The sequence below is a fragment of the Canis lupus genome, chromosome 7 (assembly GCF_011100685.1).
Source record: "Canis lupus familiaris isolate Mischka breed German Shepherd chromosome 7, alternate assembly UU_Cfam_GSD_1.0, whole genome shotgun sequence".
NCBI lineage: Eukaryota > Metazoa > Chordata > Mammalia > Carnivora > Canidae > Canis > Canis lupus.
The window spans coordinates 78,290,939-78,309,706 of record NC_049228.1 but is presented as its reverse complement, the minus strand read 5'-3'; the positions used below and the strand labels follow the sequence as shown (position 1 = coordinate 78,309,706).

General features: G+C 38.9%; 1 protein-coding gene across 3 annotated transcripts in view; it reads left to right on the top strand.

Moving 5' to 3' along the window:
• Window positions 1-18,768, top strand: part of PTPN2 (protein tyrosine phosphatase non-receptor type 2) — a 93,896-nt gene that overhangs the window by 35,757 nt on the left and 39,371 nt on the right. The gene's annotated exons all lie outside the window — the stretch shown is intronic.

The following is an 18,768-nucleotide window of genomic DNA, read 5'->3' as shown; positions in this document are numbered from 1 at the left end:
TTGGTGTTGAGTTTGATAAGTTCTTTATAGATCTTGGAAACTAGCCCTTTATCTGATACGTCATTTGCAAATATCTTCTCCCATTCTGTAGGTTGTCTTTGAGTTTTGTTGACTGTATCCTTTGCTGTGCAAAAGCTTCTTATCTTGATGAAGTCCCAATAGTTCATTTTTGCTTTTGTTTCTTTTGCCTTCGTGGATGTATCTTGCAAGAAGTTACTGTGGCCGAGTTCAAAAAGGGTGTTGCCTGTGTTCTTCTCTAGGATTTTGATGGAATCTTGTCTCACGTTTAGATCTTTCATCCATTTTGAGTTTATCTTTGTGTATGGTGAAAGAGAGTGGTCTAGTTTCATTCTTCTGCATGTGGATGTCCAATTTTCCCAGCACCATTTATTGAAGAGACTGTCTTTCTTCCAATGGATAGTCTTTCCTCCTTTATCGAATATTAGTTGCCCATAAAGTTCAGGGTCCACTTCTGGATTCTCTATTCTGTTCCACTGATCTATGTGTCTGTTTTTGTGCCAGTACCACACTGTCTTGATGACCACAGCTTTGTAGTACAACCTGAAATCTGGCATTGTGATGCCCCCAGCTATGGTTTTCTTTTTTAAAATTCCCCTGGCTATTCGGGGTCTTTTCTGATTCCACACAAATCTTAAAATAATTTGTTCTAACTCTCTGAAGAAAGTCCATGGTATTTTGATAGGGATTGCATTAAACGTGTATATTGCCCTGGGTAACATTGACATTTTCACAATATTAATTCTGCCAATCCATGAGCATGGAATATTTTTCCATCTCTTGTGTCTTCCTCAATTTCTTTCAGAAGTGTTCTATAGTTTTGAGGGTATAGATCCTTTACATCTTTGGTTAGGTTTATTCCTAGGTATCTTATGCTTTTGGGTGCAATTGTAAATGGGATTGACTCCTTAATTTCTCTTTCTTCATTCTCATTGTTAGTGTATAGAAATGCCACTGATTTCTGGGCATTGATTTTGTATCCTGCCACGCTACCGAATTGCTGTATGAGTTCTAGCAATCTTGGGGTGGAGACTTTTGGGTTTTCTATGTAGAGTATCATGTCATCGGCGAAGAGGGAGAGTTTGACTTCTTCTTTGCCAATTTGAATGCCTTTAATGTCTTTTTGTTGTCTGATTGCTGAGGCTAGGACTTCCAGTACTATATTGAACAGCAGTGGTGAGAGTGGACATCCCTGTCTTGTTCCTGATCTTAGGGGAAAGGCTCCCAGTGCTTCCCCATTGAGAATGATATTTGCTGTGGGCTTTTCATAGATGGCTTTTAAGATGTCGAGGAATGTTCCCTCTATCCCTACACTCTGAAGAGTTTTGATCAGGAATGGATGCTGTATTTTGTCAAATGCTTTCTCTGCATCTAATGAGAGGATCATATGGTTCTTGGTTTTTCTCTTGCTGATATGATGAATCACATTGATTGTTTTACGGGTGTTGAACCAGCCTTGTGTCCCAGGGATAAATCCTACTTGGTCATGGTGAATAATTTTCTTAATGTATTGTTGGATCCTATTGGCCAGTATCTTGTTGAGAATTTTTGCATCCATGTTCATCAGGGATATTGGTCTGTAATTCTCCTTTTTGGTGGGGTCTTTGTCTGGTTTTGGAATTAAGGTGATGCTGGCCTCATAGAACGAATTTGGAAGTACTCCATCTCTTTCTATCTTTCCAAACAGCTTTAGGAGAATAGGTATGGTTTCTTCTTTAAATGTTTGATAAAATTCCCCTGGGAAGCCATCTGGCCCTGGACTCTTGTGCCTTGGGAGGTTTTTGATGACTGCTTCAATTTCCTCCCTGGTTATTGGCCTGTTCAGGTTTTCTATTTCTTCCTGTTCCAGTTTTGGTAGTTTGTGGCTTTCCAGGAATGCGTCCATTTCTTCTAGATTGCCTAATTTATTGGCGTATAGCTGTTCATAATATGTTTTTAAAATCGTTTGTATTTCCTTGGTGTTGGTAGTGATCTCTCCTTTCTCATTCATGATTTTATTAATTTGAGTCTTCTCTCTCTTCTTTTTAATAAGGCTGGCTAATGGTTTATCTATCTTATTAATTCTTTCAAAGAACCAACTCCTGGTTTTGTTGATCTGTTCCACAGTTCTTCTGGTCTCGATTTCGTTGAGTTCTGCTCGAATCTTTATTAACTCCCTTCTTCTCTTGGGTGTAGGATCTATTTGCTGTTTTTTCTCTAGCTCCTTTATGTGTAAGGTTAGCTTTTGTATTTGAGTTCTTTCCAGTTTTTGAATGGATGCTTGTATTGCGATGTATTTCCCCCTTAGGACTGCTTTTGCTGCATCCCAAAGATTTTGAACGGTTGTATCTTCATTCTCATTAGTTTCCATGAATCTTTTTAATTCTTCCTTAATTTCCTGGTTGACCCTTTTATCTTTTAGCAGGATGGTCATTAACCTCCACGTGTTTGAGGTCCTTCCAAACTTCTTGTTGTGATTTAGTTCTAATTTCAAGGCATTATGGTCTGAGAATATGCAGGGGACGATCCCAATCTTTTGGTATCGGTTTAGACCCGATTTGTGACCCAATATGTGGTCTATTCTGGAGAAAGTTCCATGTGCGCTTGAGAAGAATGTGTATTCAGTTGAGTTTGGATGTAAAGTTCTGTAGATATCTGTGAAATCCATCTGGTCCAGTGTATCATTTAAAGCTCTCGTTTCTTTGGAGATGTTGTGCTTAGAAGACCTATCGAGTATAGAAAGCACTAGATTGAAGTCACCAAGTATAAGTGTATTATTATCTAAGTATTTCTTCACTTTGGTTAATAATTGATATATTTGGCAGCTCCCACATTCGGGGCATATATATTGAGGATTGTTAAGTCCTCTTGTTGAATAGATCCTTTAAGTATGATATAGTGTCCCTCTTCATCTCTCACTACAGTCTTTGGGGTAAATTTTAGTTTATCTGATATAAGGATGGCTACCCCTGCTTTCTTTTGAGGACCATTCGAATGGTAAATGGTTCTCCAACCTTTTATTTTCAGGCTGTAGGTGTCCTTTTGTCTAAAATGAGTCTCTTGTAGACAGCAAATAGATGGGTCCTGCTTTTTTATCCAGTCTGACACCCTGCGCCTTTTGATGGGGTCATTAAGCCCGTTCACATTCAGAGTTACTATTGAGAGATATGAGTTTAGTGTCATCATGATATCTATTCAGTCCTTGTTTTTGTGGACTGTTCCACTGAACTTCTTCTTAAAGGGGAATTTTAAGAGTCCCCCTTAAAATTTCTTGCAGAGCTGGTTTGGAGGTCACATATTCTTTTAGTTGCTGCCTGTCTTGGAAGCTCTTTATCTCTCCTTCCATTTTGAATGAGAGCCTTGCTGGGTAAAGTATTCTTGGTTGCATGTTCTTCTCATTTAGGACCCTGAATATATCCTGCCAGCCCTTTCTGGCCTGCCAGGTCTCTGTGGAGAGGTCTGCTGTTACCCTAATACTCCTCCCCATAAAAGTCAGGGATTTCTTGTCTCTTGCTGCTTTAAGGATCTTCTCTTTATCTTTGGAATTTGCAAGCTTCACTATTAAATGTCGAGGTGTTGAACGGTTTTTATTGATTTTAGGGGGGGGATCTCTCTATTTCCTGGATCTGAATGCCTGTTTCCCTTCCCAGATTAGGAAAGTTTTCAGCTAGAATTTGTTCAAATACATATTCTGGCCCTCTGTCCCTTTCGGCGCCCTCGGGAACCCCAATTAAACGTAGGTTTTTCTTTCTCAGGCTGTCGTTTATTTCCCTTAATCTATCCTCATGGTCTTTTAATTGTTTGTCTCTTTTTTCCTCAGTTTCCCTCTTTGCTATCAACTTGTCTTCTATGTCACTCACTCGTTCTTCCACCTCGTTAACCCTCGTCGTTAGGACTTCTAGTTTGGATTGCATCTCATTCAATTGATTTTTAATTTCTGCCTGATTAGCTCTAAATTCTGCAGTCATGAAGTCTCTTGAGTCCTTTATACTTTTTTCTAGAGCCACCAGTAGCTGTATAATAGTGCTTCTGAATTGGCTTTCTGACATTGAATTGTAATCCAGATTTTGTAACTCTGTGGGAGAGAGGACTGTTTCTGATTCTTTCTTTTGAGGTGAGGTTTTCCTTCTAGTCATTTTGCTCAGTGCAGAGTGGCCAAAAGCAAGTTGTATTGGGAAAAGGAGAATAAGAGAGGAGAGAAAGAAGGAAAGAAAAGAGAAAAAAAAGGGAAGAAAAAAAACGGAAAAAAAAAAAAAGAAAAAGAAAAAGAAAGGAGAAAAAAAGGGGGTGGGGGAAGGAAACAAATCAAAAAGCAAAACAAAACAAAACAAAACAAAAAAAAAAGAAGAACCACCGGGGAGTATCTTCTGATTCTGTGTACTTTAAGTCCCTTGGCTTCTCCTGGAAGTTGTCAGTCTAGCTGGTCTTCTGGGGGAGGGGCCTGTTGTGCTGATTTTCAGGTGTTAGCACTTGGGGGAGCTGCTGTGCCCCTGCCTGGTGCAGGGCTCATTGGGGGTTGTTTACCCCGTGAGGCCGCAGGAGGAACAGCCCCAGTGGCGGGGCCAGCTCTGGAAACCTGGATTCAGCTCCGGCAGGAACTCCGTCTGCAGGGCCTGGAGGCTCCGGGGCGGGGCCGCTGATCTGCTCAGCTCGGGGCAGGAGCTTCCTTGCTGTCCTGGGCCCTCCCGGCCTCTGCCTGTCCCGGGGGAGGCCGGATCCTGGGCTGTGTCCCGGCGCCCTGTGCTCCGGAGCCTGCGCTGTTGGATTCGCGCTCCCGGGCCGCCCAACCCCCTCCGTGGAGCTGCCGCCCGAGCCCCTCCGAGCTGCTCCTGGAACCGCGCAGCCCCCTCCGCACGGAGCCTCTTCCTCTGCCCGAGCCCCTATGAGCTGCTCCCGGGGCCGCGCAGCCCCCTCCGCGGAGCCGCCGCCCGAGCCCCTCCGAGCTGCTCCGGGTCCCGCCGTGCGCGCTGCAGCCCTTAGGGAGCTCGGCGCACTCTCCCGGGGCGCAGGTGTCTGTTAGTGTCCCCGGGAGCCCGCGGGCATCCCCGCCCTCCTGGGTCCTGCTCCACCTCCCTGCGAGCCCCTTTCCGCCCGGGAAGGTCGGTGCAGCTCCTGCGTCTCCGGGACGGGGCTCTCCTGTCCTGGGGACACTCGCCCCGGCCTCAGCCCGGCTCCTCGCGGGGCCCCTCCCCCTTGGAGGCCTTTGTTTCTTTATTTCTTTTTCCCCGTCTTCCTACCTGGATAGAAGCGCGAACTCTTCTCACTGTTGCATTCCAGGTGTTCTCTAATTCTCAGGCCGAATTCATAGATTTTCAGGATGATTGGAAGGTTTTCTAGGTAATTTGGTGGAGACAGGTGATTTGGAGACCCTACTCTTCCGCCATCTTGCTCCTCCCCCCCCCCCGGCCCCCCCGGGTAATTATTTTTGAAATACCTCTTGTATGCTTTACTTCTTGCCCCATTCCTTGTCTCTTCCTCACTTTCTTCATCCATTTACCTTTTTCTCATCTTAAACTGTTGATTCCTTAACAGGTGCAGCCTTTTTTTTTAATTTAATATTTATTTATTTATTTATTTATTTATTTATTTATTTATTTATTTATTTTAAAGATTTTATTTATTCATGACAGAGAGAGAGAGAGAGAGAGGCAGAGGGAGAAGCAGGCTCTGTGCACAGAGCCCGACATGGGACTTGATCCCGGGTCTCCAGGATCACGCCCTTGGCCAAAGGTGGTGCTAAAACTGCTGGGCCACTGGGACTGCCCCCCCCCCTTTTTTTAAACTGGACTACCTGCCCCCCAGTAAAGTTTTGTTGAGTCTTCAAGACATAGGTATCACTCCTCTGAGAGGTACTCGCTAGAAGTTACTAGTTTGTTTCTATAGCACTTTATTTCTGTACTTAGGCACTAATCTTACTGCCTTATAATTTAATTTATTACATATACTCTGTAGAGGAGTGACTTTCATTCAACAAGGGTATTTACCATTCCCTAAGAGACATTTTGGAAAATTGTGGGGGCTTTTTTCTTCTAGTGTATTTCTACTCAACTATTTATATATATTAAAATAGATATTATCTTATTGTAAACTACTTTTCACTTATTTTGTTATATATTTCAGCTAGGGCATTATTGATATTTAAAAAATTATATCTAGTTCCTGTTACCTCTAATAAAAAATTATATATAGTTCCTGTTACCTCTAATAGTAAAGGAAGTATTAAAGACTTCATTAAGCCTCTCCTCTCTCCTCTGAATAATTCAGTCTAAAAGCCCTTGGAATTGGGGACCAGCATGTGGAAGGCATGTAGATAAGAGGAGGGCATGTTTGAAGAATGGAGGAAAGGCGGAGTGAACCCTGTGATGTTAGACTAGAATTACTGTATCAGTGTATGAACTCATGGTTTTCAGTGAATATGGATATACAGATATGTAGAAATGTATGTGTGCTTATATTTCCTAGCCCTGACTCCTGAGAAGCCTTGCAAATAATGACACCTTCTTAGTATTGGGCATGCCTAGCTTTTCATATCTAAATTTCATTCTCCACTAAGAGGAAACAGGGCTCTTTGAAGAAATTACTGATTCCAGGGGTGGGGCAGGGAGAGTATAAGAGTAGCCTGGAATATCTTGTAGTCCCAGAAGGTAAGGTTGATCAAGAAATGATGAGGCTATGTCAAAAAGGACACAGAAACCATCTTGAAAGCTCATGCTCCAAATCTGGTGTTGATTTGAACATTTGAAATTAATAATAGTTATAACCTACTGAATAAAATAGGAATCCATGAATTTGCACTAGTATAAAGAAATATGAATAAATACATGGGGAGAAAGGAAAGATCTACCTTAGGTTGGCAAGTAATGTTGAAATAGATGGTAAACTCAGTGGGTAAAATTCTGATGAGGAACAGAAGATTTACATAGTCTTAAAAAACCCTTACATAAAATAGTTATTAATACAAGAGGAGAATAGTAGCTGTGCAGAGAAGTTTGGCAGATACCAACCTTAAACAAATAATCAGGACCAATAATGAAATACATCACATTGAAATCCTGAACTGCCCCATAGAATGTGGTGAGTATACAGCATCACTCTGCTGAACTTGCCAGAGTATACAACATGTACTCCTTCTTGAGGAATATCAGACAACTCAAATGGATTGATACTCTGTAATCTTTAAAGAGTTATAAAACTCTTCCCAGGGAAGACTGAGGAATGGTTCTAGGTTGGAGACCAAAGACATGTGACATCTAAACCTATTATGTGGTCGGGGCACCTGAGTGGCTCAGGCTTGGTTTTGTCCCAGGTCATGATCTCAGGATTGTGAGATCAAGCTGGATCAGGCTCTGCACTCTGCACAGAGTCTGCTTGGGGTTCTTTCTTCTCCTTCCTCCTCTGCCCCTCCCCCAATGTGAGCACACTTGTGTGCTCTCATGCATGCTCTCTCTCAAATAAAATCTTTAAAAAATGTAACATGTGATCCTGTATTGGATCCTTTTATTTAAAAGGCATTATTAGGACATTTGGGGAAACTTGAATAGGGTCTGAATTAGTAAAGTATCACTGTTAATTTTATGATTTTGATGGCTATACTGTGGTAAGTAGATAGAGTCCTTTGTAGAAAATACACACAAAAATATTCAGGGGTATTATATCATGTTTGTAACTTGCTCTCATGATTTAGGGTAAAAAAATCTTTGTGTTTTTCTTGGCATTTTTCTGTAAGTTTTGAAATTATTTCAATTTAAATTTTTTAAAAGATTATTTAAAGGGTGGGGATATTCTAGTAAATACATGAAGGCAAGAAAAGGAAATAAAAGGTAAACAGAATTGAAAGGAAGAAATAAAACTCTTTGCAGAAAGTCTAAGCATGGTAGTCTACATAGAAAATCCTAAAGAATCTACCAGAAAAATCTCCTGGAACTAATAAGTGAGTTAAACCAGGTTGCTGTATATAAGATCACCATGAAAAAATTAATTATCTTTATTTACTTTAATTACTATCAATAGACACATGGAAACCAAGATTTAAAATACAAAGTCATTTAGGGGCACCTGGGTGGCACAGTCAGCTCAGGCCATGATCTGAGGGTTGTGAGATGGAGCCCTGTGTCAGGCTCCATGCTCAGTGTGGAGTTTGGTGAAATTCTCTCTCTCCTCTCCGCCCTTCCCACTCATGTCCTTTTTTTCTTTTTCATTAAAAAAAAAAAAAAAAGTCATTTACAGTTGCTCTTAAAAAATGAAATATTTTGAAATAAATCTAATAAAACATGTATAGGACCTACATGTTGAAAACAACAAAACACTGATAAGGGAAACCAAATAAATGGGGAAACATACCATGTTCATGGATTGGAAATCTTAACATAGTACAGGTATTATAGTATAGTTCTCTCCAAATTTTTGTAGGTTTAACACAATTCCTATCATAATCTCAGGAAGATTTATTTGTAGATACAGACAAGCTTCCTCTTAAATGTGTGACAGAGGAACTAAAATAAAATAACTTCATAAAAGGTGAGAAGGAATCACTCTGTCTGATTTTTAAGACTTATTGTATAACTATGGTATCAAGATGATGTGGTATCGGCAGATGGATAGAAACACAAATTGGTAAAACTAGAGAATGCCTGGGTGGTTCAGCAGTTGAGTGTCTGCCTTTGGCTCAGGGTGTGATCCCAGGTCCTGGGATTGAGGCCCGCATTGGACCCTGAAAGGAGCCTGCTTCTCCCTCTTCCTAGGTTTCTGCCTCTCTCTCTCTTTTTCTCTGTTTTTCATGAATAAATAAATAAACCTTAAAAAAAAAAAAAAAAAACTAGAACAGAGAACCTAGAAATGGCCTCATGCACATATGGTGAACTGATTTTTGATAGAGGTGCAGAGCAATTTAATGGCAGAAGGATGATCTTTTCAACAGTCCATATTGGAGCAATTGGACCTCCACAGTCCAAAAAAAAAAAAAGAAAAAGTTCAACCTAAACTTCCTTATACAAAAATCCCTAATACAGAAATTAAATATATAAAGTATATGAAATATAAATATATTTAAAAATACCAAAATTTTTTTAAAAATTTAAGACAGAAAATTCAGGACCTAAGGTTAGATAAGAGTTCTTTTTTTTTTTATTTTTTTTTATTTTTTTATTTTTTTTTATTGGTGTTCAATTTACTAACATACAGAATAACCCCCAGTGCCCGTCACCCATTCACTCCCACCCCCCGCCCTCCTCCCCTTCCAACACCCCTAGTTCGTTTCCCAGAGTTAGCAGTCTTTACGTTCTGTCTCCCTTTCTGATATTTCCCACACATTTCTTCCCCCTTCCCTTATATTCCCTTTCACTATTATTTATATTCCCCAAATGAATGAGAACATATAATGTTTGTCCTTCTCCGACTGGCTTACTTCGCTCAGCATAATACCCTCCAGTTCCATCCACGTTGAAGCAAATGGTGGGTATTTGTCATTTCTAATAGCTGAGTAATATTCCATTGTATACATAAACCACATCTTCTTTATCCATTCAGATAAGAGTTCTTAATGTGATGCCAAAAGCATAGTCTATGAAAGAAAAAAATCAATGAATTGGAGTAAACCAGAATTAAAAGCCTTTGCTCTGCTAAAGACCTTGCTAGGATATTGAGGATGAAAAAATAAGGACAGACTGGGGGAAGATATTTATAAACCACAAAGAATTTGTACCTAGAATATATACAGGACTCCTAAAATTCAAGAGTAAAAGGCTAAACTATAAAACCAAAAAAAGTACAGTTAGGAAATGGGCAAAAGATTATGAACACAGATGGCAGATAACCATGTAAGCATATGAAAGATATCATTAACTGTTAGGGAACTATCATTAACCATTAGGGAAATGAAAATTAAAACAATGTTGGTTTTAACCATGTTATATACCCACTGGAACAGCAAAAATAATGAGGCTACAATATTCCAAGGATACAGAAACTAGGTCTCATATAAGGCTAGCGAGGACATAAAATGTGTGGCCACTGTGGAAAATTGACAGTTTCTTGAAAAACTAAACGTATCTTATATAACTCAGCCATTGTGCTCCTGGGCATTTATTCCAGAAAATTGCAACCTTCTGTCCATACAGAAGTGCATTTCCTGAATGTGTATAGCAGCTTTGTTTGTAATAGCTCCAAATTGGCAACAGCCCAAATGCCCATCAACAGGTAAGTGGTTAGCAAACTGGTTTATTCATACCTTGGCATACTACTTCGCAGTAAAAAGAAGTGAGCTATTGATAACATGCAACAAGTTGGGTGGATCTCAGAGGACTCATGCTGAGTCAAAAAATCTAATCTCAAAGGTTACATATTGTATGATTCCATTTTTACAGCATTCTTGAAATGATAAAATTATAGAGATGAAGAATAGATTAATGGGTTAGGAACAGGGTTAGGGGAGAGTGTGACTATAGGGGTTGCACAGAGGATCTTTGTGGTAATGGAACAGGACTGTATCTTGATTGTGGTGGTGGTTTCACAGTCCCCACATGTGATAAAATGGCATAGAACTATACACACCCACACAAATGGATGCCTGTAAAACAGGAAATTGGAGTACAGCGTAGGTTATACCAGCATCTTTCCAGGTTTCTGAATTTGATGCCTTGATTTAGGTACTGGGCAAAGGTACTGTGCTAAGCAGTGGGAATACATGGTGAGCATGACAGGGCCCTGGCTGCAGATGGCTGAAAACATAGGTGCCCCAAGGCTGAGTGGATCAAAATCTTGCCATAACGGTAGCCTTCTAACAGATGGCCCCCGCTGTAGCCACAGCTCATCACTTGGGCAGCTCTGCTATAGAGTACTTACTTACACTGGGGACTAGAGAGAGGAGCACAGTGTGCAGGGAGGGTACTTAATGTCCCAGGGAAACGTGGCACATCTTCCAGGACCATTGATTATACTCAGAATGTGGGGAGGGAAGGTGTGGTTACCTATATATTAAAATACAGATGCATAATGAAGTAGAATTTTTAAGTTCCTATACATTTTTTCTTTTTTAAAGATTTTATTTATTTATTCACGAGAGACAGAGAGAGAGAGAGAGAGAGGCAGAGACCTAGGCAGAGGGAGGAGAAGCAGACTCCTTTCAGGGAGCCCAATACGAAACTCGATCCCGAACCACGGGATCACACCCCGAGCTGAAGGCAGGCGCTCATCCTGAGCCACTGAGCCACCCAGGCGTCCCAAGTTCCTATAAATTTTTAAGATGAAACAGTTTTCAAGGAGTCTTACTTGGATGCTAATAATGTTTCTCAAGTAGTAGGTTGCTCTTTTCTGTATAAATCACAGCTGTGTCTGTGGTCCATAAGTTGGTAGAGCCAGGACAGACATCAGAATCTACATCTTTAGGCCCCTTAGCCTTCTCACCCATTTTCTTTCATTAATTCTAGATAGGTCTACTGAGAAGTTCTGGAGGTGTCTGAGCTTGTTCTTTTTGCTGAATTAGGTCACTCTTCAAGTCAGCTAACATAATCTCCTCTCCTCTGTTGGTTTTAGAATGGTTTATTTTATTTTTTTAAGATTTTATTTATTCATGAGAGACACAGAGAGAGGCAGAGACACAGGCAGAGGGAGAAGCAGGTGCCCTGCAAGGAGCTGGATGTGGGACTCGATCCCAGGACCCTGAGATCACCCCCTGAGCCGAAGGCAGACACTCAACCACTGAGCCCCCCAGGCATCCCCTCAGAATGGTTTAATAGTGATTTGTCATTCTAACAAAATTCTATCATATTTTGATAATTTGAATATGAAAATTTTCTGGAATTTGTTGTCTAAACAATGCTTGAACAGTTGCCAACTTAAGTTTATTTTTTTTATTTTTTTTTACCTAAGTTGTTTAGAACACTCTTCTAGGTAAACACTTAAGGTGGAAGTACAAACTTTTTCTCTCAGTCAAGTTTATGAAGTTAGACAAATCAATCAGTACAGATTTTCTTGATTCTCTGAACCTAAATTGCAGCCTGCTTCTCTTCCCTTTGTTTACTGGGCTCAAGCTCTATTATCTGTGTCCCTCAGATATCTTAGGTGCATACCCACCTTAAGGTATTTACTCTGGCCTGGAAAGATCTTAACCAAAATATTCACATGATTGACCTCCCCCAAGTCTTTGCTTAAATGTCACTGTCTCAGTGAGGCCCACCCTGCCTACCCTATTTAGAATTGCCTCCCTCCCTAGCATGACTGGGCTTTTTTTCCCCATAGCATTTGTTACTGTGTAACATTTATTTAGTTGTTTTACTTATTGCTATCTCCCTTTCTGAGAAGGTAAGGTTCACAAGGGTATGGTTAGGTCCTAAACCCCTAGAGCCGTCCTTGAATATAGAAGGAATTTAATAAATATTTGGTCTACGTTGTTTCCATGGTGTCCCATGGACTTTTGGATGTAAGGAAAGTACTTTCCCCCGACTCCCTCTACCCCCCTGCCCCCCCCTCCCCCATTTTAGGCTCTATCTCTCCTTAAAGGAGAGATTCTGACTTTCAAGGAAAATAGTGAGACACTTACTGATAATTAAATTTAGTATGTCTTATTTTATACAAAGTATCAAAGAGGAAGATGTCCATGTTCCATAGTACATTAATAGATTTTATACTTTTTAAAGATACTTCCCAGGTGTTCTTTCCTTTGCAGAGACTCTTTGGGCTAAAGATCTGTTTTCAATTTGGAGATGTGTGGAAGACAGATTTAATCAATTAATATTGTCGTATCAGGTTTAGGAACTTGAAATCTTGGTGGATTGAAAGAGATTGAAGTCACAGATGGTCAACCTATTGTTTGAAGAAGAACCTACTCGGTGTTTCTTGAACAATGCGTACTTGGTTAGCAAGTTGGTGATGGTGTGCACCCACGATGTGCTTCACTGTAACTGTCTCCATTCCTGCCACTGTTTGGTTCTGTACTCATCTCTAGATTGAATTGTTAATGCATCAGTGCATTGTCTTTCTTCCTCCAGCTGGTGGTTATTTTCTTGAAATCAGATGTGCTTCTGTCAGTCCTTTAAAGAGCTTCATTGAGGTAGCCTTAACATGTTTTGGGACCTCTTCAGCCTTTTTGAATTTGCCAGTCCTTCATGATATTCCTTTTTACTCCTTTTTATGTGTATGCTCCTTCTTCATCTGTGTAGTGAAGCCTGCTTATCTCACTCAGCTTCCTCAGGTATCAGTTGGTCAGCTTTCTTCCTACAACACATAGTCTAATAAAGATGACACTAGGAATTACTACTTAATAGAACTTTTCCTGGGACACCTGGGTGGCTCAGCTGTTGAGTGTCTGCCATCAGCTCAGGATGTGATCCCAGTTCCAGGAATCGAGCCCCATGTCGGGCTCCCTGCAAGGAGCCTGCTTGTCTCTCTGCCTATGTCTCCGCCTCTCTCTCTCTCTCTCTCTCTGTGTCTCTCATGAATAAATAAATAGCATCTTTTTTAAAAATAGAACTTTTTCCTTTTTTTAAATTTCAATTTTTTAAAAAAATAGGCTCCCCACAGAGTATGGAGCCCAATCCAATGCAGGGCTTTAACTCATGACTCTGATATCAAGACCTGAGCCAAGATCAAGAGTTGGTCACCTCACCAACTGAGCTGCCTGGGCACCCCTAGAAAGTTTTCTTTTAAAAAGCTTTAAACAAATTATGTGTTATCTTTATGTCACTTGCCTGGCTCCTAAAATATATTATTTGAGTGAAAATTGTACATAAAGTTGTTGAAGAATATAAATGTAAAGAACGGATCTTCATGGTGGTAGCCTCAGAGAGGCTATTTAGAGCAGATTAAGTCCTAGTCTGGATCTTCATGGAAGTGGGCTTTGTGTTGCAGAGATGAAGACAGTAGTCGTACCTGATGGAAAGAACAGTGTGAAAGGTGATTTCAAAAAGAATTTAGGATGTGTGCAAAGGTTAGTAAAGTAACCAACCTGGACAGATCAGAGATAATGTAGTGTGGAAAATAGTCTCCTCAATCGTACAAACCTAGTTTAAATCTCCTCTTGTGCTTCTCTAGTGTGTGTATGGTAATGACTTGATTCCCCAAGTGTCAGTAAAATGAGCATGATAATGTCAACTTTATAAGGTTGTAAGGATTGAGAGCGGAAATATAGTAGGATGTGTCATATAGTACCTGACACATCATAGGTGCTAAATCCTGTATGGTGGTCGTAGTTGGTTATGTCATCAGTAAAGAAACTATTCATTAAATCAAGTTTTATTTTCAGAAGAAACAATTAAAATGTTAATTCTGTGTGTACTAAAGTATGTGATTCTTCATTAATATGGTAGTGCTTTTATGGTGACTTGGATTTTAGTTCTAGCTTTGCTTTTTGACTTATTTCTTGATTCGAGAGAGAAAAATAACGATATTTATGTCTCAAGTATTTAATTTGTAGAGTCAAGGAGGATAAACATATCTATGAAATGCTTTGCATTCTTGCAGGGAGGAAACATGGAAATACAGGCATCAGTATTTGAAAACTTACAGTTTTCCCCTGGTTGAGACAGAAGAATGAAAGTGTAAAGTCTTTCAGTACTGTTTTACTTACTAATGGAGCTAGTCTTCTTCCCCAGTTGATTATAATGATTGTTTATCTCTACTGTGGTATAACCTATGGAGGATAGTTAATGATGAGTGTGAATCCTTTTTCCTGTTTGACTTACCTTCCAAAAGGAGATCTTTTTTACAATAATGATGAAAGCTGAATCAGTGAAGGGGGTAAGGGATGTTAAAAAAAAAAAAAAAGACTTATTATGACATTGTTGAAAGAGGAAGCTAATCTGTATTGTCAGCTCAGGCCACAGCTAGAGCGTCATTTCTTGACAGATGAAACCATTTCTCAGAAAACATACTGTTTGAGGGTGGGAGGTGAAGGGAATCTTCATCAGAAGTTTGCTCAAATTTTATCCAATTTATAAGCTACAATTCTATTGGATATTGCATTTCTTCATTCACTTGGTGGCAAGAATTAAGAACAGATAGGATATTTAGTGTAAATTTCCTTCAGGGGAGCAGTTTGATACATTAAAAATATATAGATACATATTCTTGATAGCTGAGCTTTTGGTGTTATTGGATGTTATTAGACATTGAAAAATAAGATTTCCTGTGAAGCATGGTTTGATTGCTTTTCGTTATCTCCTGCAATGTAGTTTGAACGGTCTTTATTTTTCTCCCTTTGCTGGATTTTTTGAAAAATACAAAAGAGGAAGATAACTATATACTTACTTAATGATGATAAGGTACTGTGGGCTTTGAGTTTTATTATTTAGAGCCAAAGGACTCAATGTGATAATCTCATTTCAGAGATTTCTGGGCAGAATAAACTCTGGGAGAGGAGAAAGCATTTAACTTTCTGGTGTTTTCATTTTTGCTTTTTGTACTAATTCAGAAGTCAGAAGTTTGGTTTGGAATGAACAGTTAGTAGATTTTGGGCTGACTGATAGTAACAGGGCAGAGAAAGGGGACATTTGACTCCCAGGGGACCTGTGAGGGGACCTGTGTCCACTCTCACACTTTAAACCGTACATGAAGTGATTCTTTTTTTTTTTTTTAATTTTTATTTATTTATGATAGTCACACAGAGAGAGAGAGGCAGAGAGAGAAGCAGGCTCCATGCACCGGGAGCCCGACGTGGGATTCGAACCCGGGTCTCCAGGATTGCGCCCTGGGCCAAAGGCAGGCACTAAACCGCTACGCCACCCAGGGATCCCCATGAAGTGATTCTTAATTGGAGAAGAGGCATTGTCTGTTATCTTTACTAGAGAATATAAATCATAGTCATAATTTTTCATAAAAAGGCTTTGATAGTTTCACTTCCTGAAATGTACTGTATAATTATTATCTTTGTAGATAATTTGAACGTGATATGTTTTATTTAACACTAGAAACTCTTACTTTTCTTTTCCTTCAGAATCACTTAAATAACTTTAAAGTTTTTATTAATCTATTATAGAGCAGATGAATTAAAATAAATTTCTAATAATGTAGGTGAATTTGAGAGTTTTGTTTTTAATTACTCCTGAGGAGAAAATATAGATTCAACCAACATTTGTAGCCAGTTCTAAATAGTTAGTTTTCCCAAGGATTACCTTCTTTTTTTAGTTTTAATCTGCTAGCAAAATTTTTTTAAAAATTTATTTTTTCCTGAAAAAATTCATGTTCCTTTGCTTTTGTTGACTATATAAGTAAATGTTATAGGGAAGCAGAGGCCAGACTCTGCAGGACTCTGGATGTCTTTCAGGTAGCACCCTGTTCCCCTTTGGTCAGACCACTGAGCTCCAGGAAATATATCTGTTGTTTTACCATTGTATGATTCGGTATTTTCAATGTATTAAAGTGACAGATGATGTAGATTTTTTTTATTTATTTTTTATTTTTTTATTATTATTTTTTTTTGATGTAGATTTTAAAGCTAGGGAAAACTACTGAATTCTAGTTCAAGGTCCTGAGGGCAATGTGTCAAACACTCTTAAAAACAAACTGCCGAAGGTCTTCCTCTGGGCTTGATTTTTTCATAACTCTGGATGGCAACCTGCAAGATAACTCAATTCCCAGGTCCCTGGAGAGGAACCTTCCTAATTTTTATGGATTCTAGCTTCTTTTGGCCAAATTGCTTTTTTCACTTGTGCAATAGATATGATTAACCTTTGGGGTTTGTGTTCTTTCTGTGATTACAACATGAGGAAACACATCCCTTTGGTATTATATTCTAGTGAAACTAGAATTTTATGGATAGTAAAAGCATACATTCTCCTGATACATCAGTGTTTTCTAGGAGATATATGGTCTTTGTTTTGCTAATTGGGTAGCTGACCTTTTTACCATCTCACATAATTTAACAGTTAAAAGGTGATTAAACTGTTAAAAAAAAAAAGTGACTAAAAAAAAAAAAAGTGCTTGCTGACATCATCTTTCCGAGAACACTAGTATAAGTGATTTACTATAACAAGATCTTAGTTTTTCCTGTTGGCAAATGACATGTAATATTTACAGAGGTCTTGAGTTCAGGCCAGCACATACATCTCAGATAAATTGATGTGTGAAACTGTAGCCATTTAGCATTTTCTTTCATACAGAGATAATGTAAACAGTTTTTTGTTTTAGTTTAAAAGTGGAGAAAGGATATTTAGTATAAATTTCCTTCGGGGAGCAGTTTGATTGAATGTATCCTCCAAAATTAAACATCAAACATGTTTGGTTTAAAATTCAGTTACATTCTTCAGATGGTTGCATATTTAGGATACTAAGCCAGTGTTAACTCTGTTATGATGCACATACCTTCTCTTCCTGAGAAAACTCCTCCTTTTCCACCAAAATGATATAAGGTCAAGTTTTGTAGTCTACATATTTAAATCAGCATAAATTCTAAATCTATGAGACTTTTACTTTTTTCCCCCTAAAGTATGGTTTTTAATAGCTCCATCAAGGTGTAATACATCTTTCATATATACTGTAATTTGCCTTCTGTTGGACATATTGGAAATTTGTGTTATTTCCTCTTGTGTCTGTTACTGTTAATCCCTGTGCTATGTCTGGCTGTATGCGTTGGTTTCATTCACAAAAATGGAAACCTTGGATTTTAAAGGATTTACACCTGTTATTCTAAACCAGGCATATGAAAATTCTCTTATAGTTTCATCTAATGCTTGCTAAGGAGCTAGACATGGCCTGGGCAGCACTGGGCATCATTAAAAAAAAAATCTTTGCCAAAAATTTTTTAATTAAAAAAAGTTTTCATTTTAATTTGCATTTCTTTAATAGTGAGATTAAACAAATGTTTTTCACATTTGTAAGTCCTTTGTGTATTCTCTTTGTTCACTTTTTAAAATGGGGTTCCCTGCAATTTCTTACTGATTTGTAGGTACTCTTCATATCTTAGTGCTTTGGTTGTATATGCTGCAAATATGTTTTAATTTTGAGGCTTCTCTTTTTTAAATTGATATATATTGGACATATATTAGTTTCAGGTGTGCAATAGTAGTGACTCAACATTTATATACATTCTGAAATGCTCACCACAATAAGTGTAATTAGGTCTGTCACCAAAGAAAGTTGCTACAGTGTTATTGACTATATTCCCTGTGCTGTATTTTTCATCTAGGGGCTGGCTGACTTAAAACTGGAAGTTTGTAACTCTTAATTCCCTTCACCTATTTTCCTCACCTCCCCACCTTCCTCCTCTCTGACAACCACTGGTTTTGTTCTCTGTTTATGAGTTTGTTTCAGTTTCTTGTTTGTTTTCTTTTTTTAGATTCCATGTAGAAGTGAAGTCATATGGTCTTTTTTTTTTTTTTTTTCTTAACCTGATTTATTTTAATTGGTATAATACCCTCCAGGTCATCCATTTTGTTGCAGATGGTGACATTTTTACTTTTAAAAGGTAGAACTATGGAGTACCTCGATGGCTCAGTCATTAAGTGTCTGCTCTCTGCCTTTGGCTCAGGTTATGATCCCAGAGGTCCCTGGATCAAGCCCCATATTGGGCTCTCTGCTCAGTAAGGAGTCTGCTTCTCTCTCCCTCTCCCTCTGTCCCAACCCCAGCCTCCACTGTCTTAAATAAATAAATAAAATCTTTTTAAAAAATTAAAAGGTAGAAATATATCTAAAATAGATATATTTGTCTATTGTGTTATAATACAATCTAAGTAATAGAAGCATCTTTAGTTGTCTTATAAAGAATTAGAATATTCCAGGGCATGGCTGTTTGAATCAGTAGAGCATACAACTCTTAATCTTGAGTTTGTGAGTTCAAGCCCC